This window comes from Ailuropoda melanoleuca, chromosome 16 (assembly GCF_002007445.2).
Source record: "Ailuropoda melanoleuca isolate Jingjing chromosome 16, ASM200744v2, whole genome shotgun sequence".
Taxonomy (NCBI): Eukaryota; Metazoa; Chordata; class Mammalia; order Carnivora; family Ursidae; genus Ailuropoda; species Ailuropoda melanoleuca.
Genome location: NC_048233.1, coordinates 23,397,826 through 23,414,897, shown reverse-complemented (window position 1 = coordinate 23,414,897; position 17,072 = coordinate 23,397,826). Strand labels below are relative to the sequence as shown.

The 17,072-nt window shown below is 36.8% G+C and overlaps 1 pseudogene; it reads left to right on the top strand.

The window, feature by feature from the left end:
* The window catches only part of LOC105242151, a 237,538-nt pseudogene extending 220,857 nt beyond the window's left edge, over positions 1-16,681 (top strand).
* Positions 16,682-17,072: the final 391 nt, after the last annotated feature.

Below are 17,072 nucleotides of genomic sequence, written 5' to 3'. Positions count from 1 at the left end.
AGATAAGGATTCTTTGGATTTTTAAAAAACATGTTCCCAAACATAATATCACTTCTGAAAAAAAATAATAATGGTATTGAGAATATGATATGTTAATTCTATTCTATCTTTTTCTCTGTGCTTTTTAACAGTTGGTATGTTTAATGAGGATCCCAGAGGGCTTATATATTGCATTTTGTTGTTATAACTCCAGTGTTCTTTTAATATATAGGTTCATCTTTTTGTTTGTTTGTTTTTCTTGCATTTATTGAGAAAACTTATAGAATATCTCATATTGTGAATTTTGCTAATTTGTGTTCCTGTGGTGTCATTTATAGTGTTCCTCAGTCCCTTATTTTTCTACAAATAGATCAGAATCACATTTTTTTTTTTCCTTTTTGCAGGAATACCTCAGAGATAGGGTTGTCTACTTCCTATTGCATCATATCAGGAAGGACCTGTGCTTAGTTGTCTCTCTTTTTGTGATCCATTGATTTTTTTTAAGTAATGTCAGCCAAATCTTTTCATCTCATCAGATTTCCACCTAGCCATTTTAGCAAATATTTATGATCCCTACCTAAATCAATTATCTCATTAGGGGTTACAAAATTGAGATAATCCAATTTTATAATTACTTCTTCATTTATTAGCTGGAATTTTTTCTATAAAGGACAGCTTTTCTATGTCAACTATTTACTTGCTTACCTTGAAGTACAGGAAAGGCATATAAATGCTTGATTCTTTCCTTATCAATCAGAATAAGGAGCTAATTCCTTAACACCTGGTGAAGTTCACCAATGGACTTTTTAAAAGTATTATTGTAAAAGTATTATAAAAGTATTATTTTATGGTTTTAAAACATATTTACTATGTTTGTAGTCTACTGCTATTATTTTTTTCTTTCTATGCTCAATTCATCCTGTCTTTGGGTGGTGAGAACATCTTCAACTGAGTTTCTGGGTTCTTTTCAGGACGTACGAGAGCAAAGAGATGCTCCATGTTCATATTTGTATATTTCCTGCCCTACATCTGGAATCTGTCATTTCTCCAAAGTTCCTTTTAATGGAGAATGGTATTTAGAATCTTCAGTCTAGTTGCTGAGTGGACCATTGTTTCTAGATCTTTTCAGTAGTCAAAGCTATGAAAATAGTTGAGAAGTCTATACTAATATTTCCAAATAAATTTTGGTTACAGGATTCTTATTTGATTTATATTTGTCTTATTCCACCTTCACCAAAAACCTCGGCTCTTAAATGGAATAATATAATTATTTATTTGTTTTATCTTATAATAATTTCAGAGGGACAATATGTTATATTAACATTATGATTAATGAGTGGAATTTTTATTATTTAGAAGACTTTTTTTTGCATTTATTTATATCCTATTTAGACTATATCCTACCAAGGATATACAGAAAAATTACCATTTTAAAGTCACTTTGAAATAACTCTTTTCTGGGTGTTTATGCCAGAAAACTAAAAAAAAGAAATTGGTTATTATTTTCTTTTAGCTTTCTAATTTTAGGGTGCTGTATTTAAGTTTTGTTATTTTAGGATTATGTAAAGCATTTATTTGTTTCCAAAGTAAAATCTACAAAATATTTTGGAAAATCTAACTTTCATCTCTAACCCTTTACCTAATTCCCATTTTCACCTAAAGGTAATCATTGTTATTAGCTTTTGGTTTATCTTGACATTTTCTTTAAAAAGGTAAATGTGTGTGCTTGTGTGTGTATGTATATTGTCCCTGTATTAGCTATAAAATGGCATAGAATACACATACTATACACATTGCTTTTCTCATTTAATGGTATATCTCTGTAATCACAGCTGCCTGGTACTCATTTCACTGGTGTTACTTTGGGCTTATTCAAATAGTCCACAATTAATGGGCATTTGGGTTCTTCCTAGTCTTTTGCTATTACAGAAATGCTGCAATAAATAGTCTTCTTCACCAATTACAATTTATTTGACTAGTATTTGGATAAGGATTTAGATTATTTCAAATCTTTCCTTTTATAAGCCAAAGTACAAAAATCATCCTTCCGTACATAACTTTGGTTATCTTACTAGATTGTAAGCTCCTGGAGAGTTTTTCATTTTCATTTCATTTCATTTATTTTATTTTATTCCTGAAATACACATAAAAGAAAGCTCTTCAATTTGAGGGCATTCTGTACTTACTGATTAAGCTATGCAAGTTTTGAAAAATACATGAGGAAAACACATACATCTTTTTGGAAAACATATACACATCAGTGTGTCAGTTATCTTCAAGATTAACAACATAAAGATGCTTTTCTACCAAATAGATTTTTATCTGTATTTTGTTTATAGTAAAGTTCCTCTAAACAGAAATTATTCTCAAATAAATGCAGAATAAACTTAAAGGAAGGGAACAAGAGAAAGAGAAGTTCATTTTATTGAGCAGCTCAAATTAGTCCAACAAAAAAAATTAATTGTGGATCACTAATCTAGGTGCTGGGAATAGTGTTAAATTAAACACATAACATGCTTGTTTCAAGGACCTGATTTTCTAGTGGAAAGACATATATTGAAAGACACGGATAATAAAGTCATAGAGAAATACATAATATATTTTAGGAAACTGATAATGGTTAGAAGAAAATCCTTGGGAAGGGGAGTGGGATAGGATTTAGAGCACAAGTGATGGGTGCAGCCTTAGATAGGAATGTGGGTTGGTGGATTTGGGGCTGGGAAAATAAAGTAAGTCCCTTTTCGTTGCATGTTTTCCCAGGGAAGAATGCAGTGAGAGTGGGTGATGAGAGGGTACTAGAAGATGTAAAGTAATTGATTTGAAAAGTAGGAAAGTGAAGTTACTAGGTCAATACTGTGTTTGGTAACAAATGCTGTTCTTCTGGCTCACTTTGCTAAAGGAAATTTGACTGCCTATGATCTGGCCAAGAGGGTTAAGATCATTTTCTTCCCACCCTCATTAAACTGATTAGAATAAGAACCAGCACTGGACTGGTAGGCAATCCACAGATTGTAATGTCTAGCCTGTGCATATCACCTTTGACATGGGTACGCAAAGGTTTGAAGCAGTTTCCTTTCTTAGGAATTTGGAATTAGGAAACTAATGAGAATGAGGCAATTAGCAGCCGGTTCAGAAGCTGAAAGAGCACAGTGAAAGATGCTATTACCAAGTTGAAGCCCTGACAAGCTAGTTAGGAGAAAGTAAACACTATGCTTAAGCTGAACAAATATTTCAGAAAGAATAGAAAGGATATGCAGAGAAAAGAAAAGAAGGAAGAGAGGTAGAACAGAACCAGTATAGTTGCTTCATTTCATGAAAACATTCCAGTCCTGATTCCAATCACATGTTTCCTTCAAGAGAATCCACTTTGACTTGAACTAGGCTTAGTTGGTATAGTGGACAGCTGCCATCAACGTGCGCCCAACACCTATTTTCTCTCTTTTTGCTAAGAGCACACTGATTTTTCTCTAGGAAAACTATTCTTTCTCACTAAGGTCCATGAAATTTGGATGCAGTTGGCCTATCTACTCATTCCGTCTGTGGGTACATGACCCATGTTTGATCAATTATCACTCCTTTAATCACAATAATTGGTTCATAGAAGGCCCCAGGACATAATAAAAGCCAATGAAATTCAATTTGGGAGGAATTTGTTGCAACTTTGAAAACAGACCTTTGGCTGTGGTTCTTAAGAAGATAGGATAGTGGCTAATATGCCACCATGTGAAGAGATCTAAAAACTGAAAGAAGAAAAAAAGCAGAAGTGAGAGAAGGAAAAACAAGACTAAATTAAGATGATGTCATATGAACCCCTGGATCTATTCATGTCGGAAGCTGAAAAGTACAACTGCATCAAGCATGGAAAGGATAGGTCTAATATCCTAATCCTAAGCCGTATATGCTTTTGGTTAGAAAAATACAAATGACAATGATAGAGATCCACATTCAGAGGAGAAAATTGGTATAAAACCAGTTGTGACCTTACCTTTGAACCGCTTCTTCCTATGGATTTTCTAGCATTTCAGATTTTTTATATCCTATTATCACCTCCAAAATACTTCTGATTATTCTTTGCTTATTTTCCTCTTTGCTGGGGAGGAGATATAGAAGACCAAATTTGTTCCTTGGTTTCTGAAGCTTACCTATTCCTATTAAGAAGTACTGTTTTTATTTTTATTTTTCACTCTGCCTTCTTTCCTGAAAGTCAGGAGATCTGAGTTCCAGATCTAATTATGCCTCGGATTAGCCCTGTGACCTTGGGTAGCTCATCACTTTCCTCCAGCCTACTGCAACTTTCTTATTTGCAAAAAAGAAGGCACCAGACCAAACCTCTAAGGCAGGAAGAGAAAAAATCTGGTACTTGTGCTCCCATCCCTCTACCCCCTGCGTTAGTCTAGCCCATGAGTCACTGAGCCCATATGCAGTTTTTGATAATTCTCCTGAGAAAGAAATCCTATTTGCTTTAGTTGCTTTGAGGTTTCTTGAAGCTCCGAATTCTGTGATACTTCCAAAGAAGAATTTGATGAAATTTAATATTTTATTATCTTTACCTGTATCTCTTACAAATTATCTTCTTTTTATAGATAACTGTCAGCAGTCAGAAAAGAAATTTAATCTTAGAATTTTTAAGTTTTGTTTAAAAGCTTACTATCAGAGTATTGGTTGTATAAATGAACTCTGACAGAGTCTACCATTAAGTATACTAAAATAAGAATTTGTGCCATTACAGTGAATACTTTGCCAAAAATTCTTTTCTTAAGAGGCTGAAGATTTGGAACATGGGCTAGAGTGACTGCATCAGCCTTTAATAGTCATCCAGGCTTAAGATGTACACTCATCCATGGCTGCTCTTAACATCAAATCAGTGACATTTGGCTACATTTGTTTCTTCATGAACATTCTCATTGCTACCAGGCTGGTCCAGCCCTTTATTATTTTGTGCCTAGAGCATTGCAATATGGTTATAATTTGTCTTTTGGACTAATTGTTTTTTCACTTGCTTCATCATGGACACATGCTCATATTGACCTTGCTAAGACAATAGATTGTCATAGCATCTCCCTGCTTAAAACCCATATTCCATGTCTCAGCTCCACAAAACATGGTTTGGCCCATATTATGTTTTCCCACTCCTCTACATGAGCGTGCTGCTTAGCTTAATAAATTATGCAGTCAACTAGTATTTTTAGGGGGTAGCAAGATGTATGCTATGGCTGAATATACAACTATGAATAAGGCATTGCCCCTGTCATCCCAGAGCTAGTATTCTATTAGGGTAGCCAGACCAGTAAATAGGAGATAAAATACAATAGAGTGAACTCCACCATAGGGGAGAACATGGAGAATTATGGGAACCCAAAACAGTGGCAAGTCATCCAGTCCTAGAGCCCCAACAAGGCTTACTTGAGAAGATGGCATCTCACTTGTGTCCTGTAAGACAAGTAGACTACTCTGCTCATTGGCCCTACAGATGAGAAACATCCTTCAAGGGTCAGCTCAAACCTCAGACTACAAAATGTTTCCTTACCACCTGGTTAGTACCACTGGTACTGCTGGTACTAAAGGTACCACTGGTAGTACTGGTACTACTCCCCACTCTGAGCTTCTACAGCATTCACTCATTTATTCATTCAAACAGCAAATACTTGTTGTGTCCAATTACGTACCAAGAGCTATCTAGGCCCTGAGATACAGCAGTGAACAAATAAGTCCTTGCCCTTGGGAACCTACACCAAAATGAAGTGAAACAGACAATATCAAGCAAAGAAATAATATATATCAGATGTGATAGCTCCTGTGAAGAAAAATAAAACAGGGAAGGAAACAGATAATGGGGGATCTTATTTTATATAGGGTGAAGTCTCCCCTGCTAAAGTGACATTTGAGCAGAGAGATGCATAAAGTGTAGAACACTGAGGGAAGAAGTTTGCAGGTTGAAGGAACATCAAGTAAAGGCCATTCAACCAGGAGTGGGTTTGGAGTTGTAGGAATAGCACTGACTTGCTTTGTTCATTTGACTTCTCTTTGGATATAGGCTCCATTCATTATTGCCCTTTCACATGAGTCTGAGCTGTTTCTCTTAAACACGTTTTCAGTTTATGGAGGCTAAGCACGATAACTTCACCTTCTTTATAATGTTGCTGCTCTTCTTCCTACTCCCAAATCCCCTCCATCAGTCCAGTGTCTTCATGAGGCTATCAAGAAGTGTTCACTGACTAAATGTGAGCTGGGATTTATTCATGTTCTTGATGTATTATATACGTCATAAGGCACTCGTACTTTCCTTACCGGGCTGATATTAAAAAAGAACACTCCATAACCACTAAAAGGAAAGGGTGTGTGGTGAGGAGGAGGGTGCAGAAACAGACAAAATGTCCTCAGAGTACCAATTTCAGGAGCCTGTGAGTCTGTTTCAAGGGCAAGAACTAGAATACTTGTGGCAAGAAATACTTGTGTTTCTGCAGATTTTAACGTGGTAGGGGTGGACTGGGAACCAGAATTAGACAACTCCAAAAAATCGATTTAGTAAATTGTAGTGTGTGAGTTGATTAAGTATTGATCAGTGACCCAGCTCAGGTCTGAAACAGCCTCAGAACCACCTTCTGAATAAGCCATAAAGCAAAAGAATTGTGCACTGATTTAACTGGTAATCTGATTGGGGAAGCTGTGAAGTCCTTGGGAAGAGGAAGTTAAGAAAGTTTGAAAATTCACTTAAATGTTTGTCTTTTTAAAAATCAGTGCTCCAAACATTACTAAGGCAAACGAGATTAATTAAGGAACAGATGGTCTGGAAAACTCTGGATTCATTCTTATTTGAAACTCAGGAAGTACCTGATCCAGATTTCATTAGGTATTTTAGGATACATTTAGCATGTAAATTCTTCAGGTGCTGAGTTTGAATAGATCTCATGTTGTGGAGTAGCAGTGCAGTCTTTGGACCCCAGCAGATCCTGTGACATCAAAACTATTTTCATAATGAAGGTAGGATGTTATTTTCTATTTACTATGTCCCGGTGGTAGGGAAATCAGCTGGTGTCTTTGCAGGAATCAAGAAGATAGCATCAGACACTGTGTTCTCTGTTGCCATGTATTCACTGTTAAAGAAAAAAAAGTCTTACTTAAGAATGTCCTTGACAAAGCAGTGAAAATTTATGAAATTTCAGCCCTTGGCTACATGTCTTTTAAATATTCTGTACATATTAAGTACGTCTTCTGCATACCAAAGTACAATATTTGTCTATAGGAAAAGCCATTGTTTGAGTTCCAGGCTGAGTAACACTTTTACTTAAAAGAATGTCTACGAACTATCATTTTATCAAAAATGAATGAAGTGGCGGGAGGAACCTGGGTGGCTCAGTCAGTTAAACATCTGCCTTTGGCTCAGGACATGATCTCAGGGTCTTGGGATGTAGCTCAGCTTCAGGCTCCCTGCTCAGCGGCAAGACTGCTTCTCCCTCTTCCTCTGTGCTCTGTCCCCGCCGCCCCGCTCTTGCTCTCTCAAATAAATAAATAAATAAAATCTTTTTAAAAAAATGAATGAAGTGGGTATGTCACTTTAAGGAAAATAATTGCTATTAAGTGCTAATGATAACATTTAAGCCCTCAAATGAAAATTTAAATTTTGGAAAAATTTGTATCTACCACTGTGAGCTTGAAGCTTCCCCAAATTTAAAAGGGACTTTTGTGGTTAGATTTGCATTTATTACCTGGATATTAACAAATGTGATATTTTGACCTTGCTTAATGAAATGTGTCAACATTTGGAAGATCTGCATAAATCAGTGAACCTGTAATTTTCAAATGATCAATGCATGTTGTTACAAAGCATGCATGTGTAAAAGATCCATTCAAAATATAACATACACCAGTGAATTTTAATGTAACACAGTACAAAAAGTTCATTGATATGGTTTCTGATTCCACACTGCAATAACCATTAGTAACTTGTCAAGCTTTGGTGTCATATCAAAAATAAGATCCACAATTATATGAAAGACCATTAAAACATTCTTTCTTTTTCTAACTACACATCTGTTTGAGGCCAGATTTTCTTTATATTTTCAACCAAAGCAACACATGGGAAAAATAGAATGCAGAAGCAGATCTGTGGATCCAACTATCTTTAGTTAATCCAAATATCAAAGATATTTGCAAAAGTGTGTAAAAATGACTCCCTTCTTGCTAGATTTTTCTGTCTTGGAAAATATAATTATTTTTCATTAAAAATATGTTATTTATATTAACATGTAATGAGGTTGCCCCTGTTATTTTTAAATCAATAAGTATTTAAATATTCCTAGGCTTAATTTCTAATATGATAAGTATCAATAGACATAAATCGATATAGACATATCTCTTTAGGCTGTAAACTCTTTACAGTCCTTAATAATTTATGTAACGTAAAGTATCCTGAGCCCAAAATGTGGGAGAACTGCTGCTATCAAGGGTTAATAATTATTATATAATAAAATAATCTAATGAGGATCAGCAACATAGAAAACAGTCTCACTTTCTCTGGTTGGCATGAATGCATACATAGATAAGAGGACTCTGTACTTGCATGGATAAATAGATTAATGCTTTCTCCTCGCCTCAGACCTTGGGGGCAGGGAATTGAGTTAATCACAAATCTCAGTCTATGATTAATGATCCCTGTAAAGCTCTGCTCCTGTTTTATTTGAACTCTTCTAATGTGTTTGCTATGTATCCATTTTTGGGTTTGTGTATCTACTTGTGAAACACATATTGGTTTTATATTGCATATATTTTTAGATTTACATAAATGGTACTATGATATATATATGTGTATATATATGGATATGTATATCTATATACATATATATAATTTTATTTTATTTATTTATTTATTTATTTTTTATTCGACAGAGATAGAGACAGCCAGGGAGAGAGGGAACACAAGCAGGGGGAGTGGAAGAGGAAGAAGCAGGCTCATAGCGGAAGAGCCTGATGTGGGGCTTGATACCATAACGCTGGGATCACGCCCTGAGCCAAAGGCAGACGCTTAACCGCTGTGCCACCCAGCGCCCCTATAATTTTCTTTTTTTATCTTAGCATTATGTTTTAAAGATCTAGCCTTGGTATCACATGCTGATAAGAAAAGCCAGACAGACAAATCATCTGACTTATGTATATTTTTCTCATCATACACAGCTAGAGATTTTATGATGGCATATGAAAATTTTACCCTTTACATGACAAACATGAAAAACCACCTCTAAGCTATAAAATTCATACAACCAAATACAAAATGACTTTACCATTTGCTCTCAAAGTCCACGCCATTGAACAGCTTTTGTTGACGGTCTCTGTGGGCCTTGTGCTTGTTCCACCATCAGGGCTCCTTATAAACATGAGATGGACTGCAGAACTTCATTTTGTCTCCCCAACTATATGATCTTAGGCAAATTACTTAATCTCTCTTTCAGTGTTCACTGTAGAGTGAGATTAATAATAGTACCTGCTTTATGGTGTTGATGTATGAGTTAAATGAACTGATATTTGCAAAGTGTTGAGAATGGTACCTGGAACATAGGAAGCATTGTGTAGGTATTTGTGAAGTGAAATGAAATGAATGAAAAGAATATGCCACCTGAGAGCATCTAACTTGTTCCTATGAATCATAATTTGCTTTTCCCATTAAAGCATTTTTCCCCTTTATCTTCCTGAGGAAAGTGTTTTGGTAATAAAACATCTCTCAATGATTATAGATAGAGGTAGGAAGATCTTGCTCTGTTATTTTATAGGCATTCAGTTTTCATACCTTATAAAGAAATTTTGAAAACACCAAGAATGACATCATATTCTTTAAAACTTTATATAAAAGTTCTAAGTAATGATTAGATTCTCAGAATAAGAATCAGGAGCAGAGATTCATTGATCAAAAAGATTCTTGTGTGTTTAGAACAAAAAAATAAAAGGACTATACATTTCACGTCAAATATAGTAAGTTGCCAAGCTCTTTAGGGACCGCAAAGTTATCCTCTTTCTCCTCCCAAGACTTCTATGACTTCATCATTCTCTCCTGGCCATAGAAAACAGAATTCCCAGCACCAGGAGCTGTTAAGTCAGAGCAACTACAACAGCCTTCAGGTGCTTTCTATGACCAAGTAATTCCTGGCATGAGGCATTACATTTTTCATTACTTTTATCCTTATCACTGATGAGGATGTCATTTTGGAAGCACTAACTGAATATCAGAAAAAGATGAGCATTTTTAATGGGATCTGAAGAAATCTTTCAAATGAAAGACCAGTGATGGGATGAATTTCCTAATTTGAAAGCAGACTTAATTTAATTGTTTCAGACTGTTTTCCATTATAGGCCATTGCTAACTTTTTTTCCAAGAGTGCTTGCAATCACTTACTTTTCAGATCGGGTGCCCTGGAATAAAGCCAGATTAACTCTGAGCTGTGAATTTTACAAACGCTCTTGTTTAACCTATAATCGATTTAAATAGAGCCATTCTACAAAATGCAAACATGGTAATTGGTGCAATTTTATTTTTTTGCGTGAAACAGCATTCAAGAATATGCTGGCTTTGACTTTCTGGATCTTTGCACAGCCAGAAGTCTGGCAGAATAATCACTGAAGTTCAAATTAGAGCCCCAGATGGAAACACAAACAGGGGCCACCACTGTGTCTTTTTCATGCTTCGAAGCTCAGTTCTGGACAGAAATGTGTTTCTAGTTAAAATGTAATCATTTCCAATTCCTTCTGATCACTGGATCATATTGTAAAGAAACAGCCTGAGGACTACAATTGCTTTTAATTACCACTGAATGTTGATTGAAATTTTCATTTCCTTTCCATACATTTGTATTTTTATAGAACAAACAAGAATAAAATAAAGATATGGCCTCTTTATACTTTAAGTGTATTTTGAGAAAGATCTTTATTTAGCATTACCCTCTTTGAATTAGAATTTCTTTGTCAGGATTGGATTTTCCCAGCTTTCCTTTATCATGGATTGCCTGCTGAAAGAGCCAAGTTAGTTTAATATTCTTGAATGGTCAGGTTTAAAATTAAATTTTTTTTTAATTCAGTAAGACTCAAGAGAATTCATATGCTTCTCTGATTCAAGAATTTAAAACTGTGAGATACTTTGGACGGTTTTCTTCCAACTGCACCATGCTTCTACCTCTCCACACCGTTTTAAAAATTGAGTGTATACCAAGATTATTGTGAGAGACAAGGTGTAAAACAAATGAATCAAAAAACTAAAAATATCCTCTCTCATGATAAAGCTTTATGGAATATTCAATATTTGAAATTCTACATTAGTTTTGCTCTTCATATATTATTGGAATGCTATAAATAACAACTATTATTCTTTTTAGCTGGGACCTAAGACATGTATCCTAAAACCCACCTAAAAATTTTGGGTGAATAGTGGCACCCAAATTCTGCTTAAAATAGGAATAAATGGCAAATAGAAAGATGTTGCATGGCCTCATGTGATTTGTTCTACGGTGTTTCATTCTGAACAACCTACATGGTGAAAGCAAATGTACTTTTTGATGCCTTTCTGATTATTTCAAGGTTTCTATCACAGATCAAAGAAAAATGTCTTAGGAAGTTGACTCTACTGTAGAAATACATGATCTCTAAAATGTATCCCATGTTTGGGTTTCCCAAGGAGACACTGGAAATAAAGAGAGGAAATTTATATGTATACCTAGTAAGGTTTCATAAAGCAGTATGTTTAATCAATCCACAAAATGTTATTAATAGCATAAGCTGTGGAGTCAAAGATACCTAGGTGGTTCAAATCCATCTTACTAATTCTGTGACCAAGAGCAAATAACTCAACCTCTCTGTGCTTAAATTTTCTTGCCTGATAAGTGACTAATTATAACCCCTCCCTGAAGAGTTCTGGAGAGAATTAAATCAGATAAAATGAAGTGTTTGGCACAATAACAGAAACATAGTTCTGAGTAACAATTACAGTTGTTATGGTTAAGTATATGGCAATACACAAAAAAGTATAAACTACTGTCCCTGCCTTTGGAAATATTTTCTCACTGAGGTTTTGATACACATGTGTGAAAAGTTGTATTTATTGCAAATCAGAATATGATTCAATGAATCTAATAAAAGCTTTAGTACCCTAGAGAGGAAGAAATTGCTCTGGAATGCAGTTGTCTAACAAGGCTTAATGGGAGAGAGAGGATTTGAGTTGAACTATAAATGAGATGGAAGATTCAGATATTGAGAAAGGAGGTTTATTTCAAATGTGAGCAATGGAGGGGAAAATGGTCATTTGCATGGGATTTTGTGGGATATCTCTAGACCAGTGAATATGTGCATTGGCTAGAGGGAAAGGTTATTCTTGTCAGAGAGAGTGTTGAGAAAGTGTGAAAAGTAGCTTATGGATGCCCTTAAAGGCCCTGGAGTTTTTTGAGTAGGGGAATGAAATGATAACAGCTGAGGAAGATTTATTTGGTTGCTTCCTGTTAGGTGAGCTAAAGGAAGGATCAGATGGAGGAAGGATGCTGAATCAAGGGATAATTTATGTGCAGAACAGGATAGAGTTTCATGAGATTGAAAAAAGGAGATAATAATAATAATATGAAATTAGATAATGTAGTTTACAACCATCAACTAGTTTAATCTCTTAACAACCCTAAAAAATACAGCTAGACAGCGAAAATGATATGAGTTAAGTCTGGTTTTCTGATTCTAGAACTCAAGCATTTAACCCTTGTCCCATAGTGCCTGCTCCGTATGAGAAAATTGGTGCCTAGAAGCTCATGCGTTATTTCCCTCACAAAATAGTTTCTTTTTAGATCAAATCCTAGCTTAAACAATATTGTATAAATAAAGAAGATCAACCAAATTAGAAAAGCAAAGTTGAGAAAGCTTCAGAGTGAACAGAAGGGAAGCCTTCGGGTGTGTCCTGGTTGGAGCTTTTTGGCGTGGAGAAATTGCAGGCAGGCTACCTAGAAGCAGGGCATCTTGTGTGATTGGTTAGGGGTCTGTACTTGACTTTCTCTGCTTGGTCCTAAATTGAAAGTGGGGACAAAAAGCAGGGAAGCTGTCAGTTATTAATCAAGTCCTGACCATTTTGGGCTGATTTTTACAGAAGTTATTATTTGGCTTCCTGGGTTGTCACTAGAGATAGCCATCTGGCTTCCTGTAAGTCTGACTTAGAGTTGGCTGGCTTCCTGGGTTGTTTACTGTATATAGAAGGTTGGTTTCCTGGGCAGGTTGGTATAGGTTGTGAGTCAAAGTTCTATTTTCATATATCGCCTATCCATTTTCCATTTGTATATTCAGTCTCTCAATATTTTTTAGAGCTTAGTTGCCTTTGAACTCCTTAAGTACTTTTTGATTCTGGTGAAAAAAAGCATTATTCAAGACACACATGCTAGAAGTCTAACTGAAAATTTATTTGAGAGTACAAAATTAAAATTGAGTATCTGAGGCTTATAGACATACAACATTTTCTCACAGAGCCTACAATATGCCTAATCTACATGTGCGTGGTTGTGTATTTCAACTCAGCTTCATGCCACCCTCTTTCTAAATTCTCCCTTCCATTTCAGGGGAGGATCCTGGGAACTACATTTGCCAGAATCCCTAACCAGCAGATTTTAGGTAGGATTCTCTGATTAGAGGTTTTTCCTTGAAATATAAAATGGGGGGAAAAATCCCTTATTCCTCAGTGGCAGCCATGGGCAGGCAGGATTGGGAGATGGTTACTGTGAAGTTTTGCCAGTGACCTCCACACATCCTCCTCTCTGAGAAACACTCACTTTGGTGAAGCAGCTACAGTCAGTGGAGGTAGCTTTCCTAATATCATTGTACTTCCAGTTTTCCTGAAATTTTGCAGGGGCTTCCCTGACATTTGCTCTCCTAGCCCTTCAGATGGTTTGGTAAGTCTCTAGTTCCCAGGGTTAAACCCCATTTTGTTCAAAATACCTAACTGTGATTTTTGTTCTTCTGACTGACCTTGAGGAATGATCAGGCATTCTACCAAAAATAGGGGTGTACACATTCTCTGAGAATATTCTGGATGAAACTGGAAACTATTGTTAAATAGTGAAGACAAAATAGAGGCACAGCATGAAGATAGAAGCAGAGAGTCTAAGATGCTACACTGCTGACTTTGAAGATTAGGAAAGGGACAAGAACCAAAGAAACCTGTAGAAGGCAAGATATACAAAGAGAGATCTATGCAGTCCCTCATGTGAGTAAGAAATTAATTCAGTTCTTCTGGAATAAGAGCTGTTCTTCTTGGCCACTGTACAGTGGAAAACATTGACTTTAGGAATGATACTGTCCACTTGAGAACTGGAACACAGCTATTTTAAATTGCAGAGCAACAGTCTGAGGGATGAGATCCAATAACACTATTTACGTAACGGGAAGCCCGGGACTGAAGCACTTCCATACTGGATGGTAGATGGACAATGGCACAAGGTCACGTTGGTCAGCGAAACCAAAAGCAAGGCTTATTCAAAGGAATCATCCAAGATAGGAATATCATCTTTATGCCAAATGCATATGTAACATAGTGTCTGAACCTGAATCACACTTGTCTAACTTGCAGTAATTGATTTCTTAGGCTTGGTACAAGGAGTAATGGACTTTCAGGAACTTTTGGCCAAGATGCCTACAAAACTAAATTATGCAGCAACAAGACTTAGTCAACTGGAAAACTGTCATTGTGAGATCTGCCAGGTGAGTAGACTTGTCTGTAGAGATCAAGTCTCTTGGGTTGATGGTGAACACTACAGGAACTGAACATGCCAAATGGTGCTGTGGAGTGTTGAAGGATGCCCCATCCCCCTCTCAGTTGCTCCCCAGACTCCCTCCCCATGCACATTACCAGCCAGTGCTATAAAGTCTGCTGACCAAAATGTATCTATACAGGAAAAGTTCTTGCAGAAGGCCAGTGGATTTTAACTAAGAGCTACTGGGAATGCTGAGGTGAAGTTTTAGTAAAAATTACAGAAGCATTCCCTCCTTTGAACTGCTAAGAAAAGGATCACATGCAGTAGAAGTTATAACTTTTATGCAGACAGACCAAATGTGGTGAAAACTTACAGTGCAATAACTGGAATACAAAAGCTTCTCATGAGTGCAATGACAGTTACATCTGTGTCCAGAGAGACTCTGCCTGCTGTGAGAATATTGATGAGTGTGCAGCTTAAATGCATTACTGTCACGCCAATACTGTCTGTGTCAACTTGCCTGGGTGACATCGCTGTGACTGTGTCCTAAGGTACATTTGTGTGGATGACTTCTGTACAAAATAGGATGAATGTGGCTGCAGGCAGCACACCTGTGATGAACATGCCATCTGCACCAGTACTGTCCAGGGACATAGCTGCACCTACAAACTGGGCTGAGTGGGGAACGGGACTGTCTGCAGAGTATTCTGCCAAGAGGGTAGCAGATATGGAATATCGTGGCTCTGAACAAATGTGTTTGTCTTCTGGAGTCAAAGGAAGCCACTGCGAGAAAGATATTGATGAATGTACAGGGGGAATCATTGAGTGCCACAACCACTCCTGCTGTGTTAACCTGCCAGGGTGGTACCACTGTAAGTGCAGAAGCAGTTTTTAGGATGATGGAGTCCTGTATTGACATTGATGAATGTGCCATAAAAACTCATACCTGTTGGAGGGATTCTGCCTCTATCAACCTGGCAAGGGGATTCAACTGCCTCTGTCTTTCTGGGCCCTCTGCTCTGGTGACTGCCCCCACAGAGAACTGCAGTGCAATAGGCAGGCGTGGACCTTGAAAGAAAACAGTTCTGTCTGTTCCTGCAAGGACCAAAAGATATTCTGTCAATAGACAGCTTATGATTGCTAGAATCCAAATGTTGACCTTTTCTGTTGCCCAAAGTGTGAGGCCAGGGTCACAAGTCTATATTTAGATCAAAATGGACACAAGCTCTATCAAAGTGGAGACAATTGGACTTGCTGCCAGCTGGCAGCAGTGCTGGTGTCTGGAAGAAGAGGTAGATTACTGGCCACTTGCTCCAGTTTGAGCTGTGAGTACACAGCCATCTTGGAAAGGCATTGATGTCCCCACTGTATCTGTGACCTAGTTGAAAACATTGCCTATGACATCAGAAAAACTTGCCTGGATGGCCGTGGCATTTCAAGGCTTAGCAGCTCAGTGTGAACATGGCTGGATCTCCTTGTACAACCTGCAAATGCAAGGATGGAAACGCCTGCTGTTCAGTGAATTTGGAGTGTTTTCATAATAATTGAAGTATTTAAAATGGATTCATCATCACAGGAGAAAAAAGGACAAAATGACCATCCAATATAATGACGAACAGAAGTTGATGTTTTCTACCACAGAGTGTTATCAAAGTCTGCATCTGAGAAAAGTGCTTGGGGAATGCATTTTGGACCTACCACTTTGTTCATTCATGCTAACATAGTCTAGATGACCTACAGTGCAGTGCATTCAAGTCTTTGGTTGTTAGAAGTTTCCCATGTTGCAAATCATGTTTCCCTTATCAGATCATTTTGCAAATACATTTAAATGATCTCATGGTAAATGTTGATGTTATTTTTGGTTTATTTTGTGTACTAACATAATAGAGACTCAAGTTCCCTTATTTTTTTGTACTTTTGGATCAAATTCTACAAATAAAGCCTCCTATTGTGATTTTTGTCACCCCAAACAAACAGACAAAAAAAAAAAAAACAGCAAAAACAATTGCGAGAAAAAGAGTAAATGTTTTAGGTCCTATATTAGACTTAACTTCTTTTTTTGTTGCTGTTTTTTTAAGATTTATTTATCTGAGAGAGACAGAGTTGTGGGGAAGGGCAGAAGGAGAGGGAGAGAGAGAATCCGAGAATCTCAAGCAGACTCCCTGCCAAGCAGGAGCCTGACACAGGGCTTGATCCCACAACCCTGAGATCATGACATGAACTAAAGTGAAGAGTCAGACACTTAACTGACTGAGCCACCCAGGTGCCCTAGACTTAACTTCTTAATATGAGTATCATTTCTTATTTTTCTTTATCTTCCCAGTGTTTAGCACAAAGCTTTGCACAAATCAGTCATTCAATAATATCTGTTAAATCAAGTTGAATTCACTATACAGA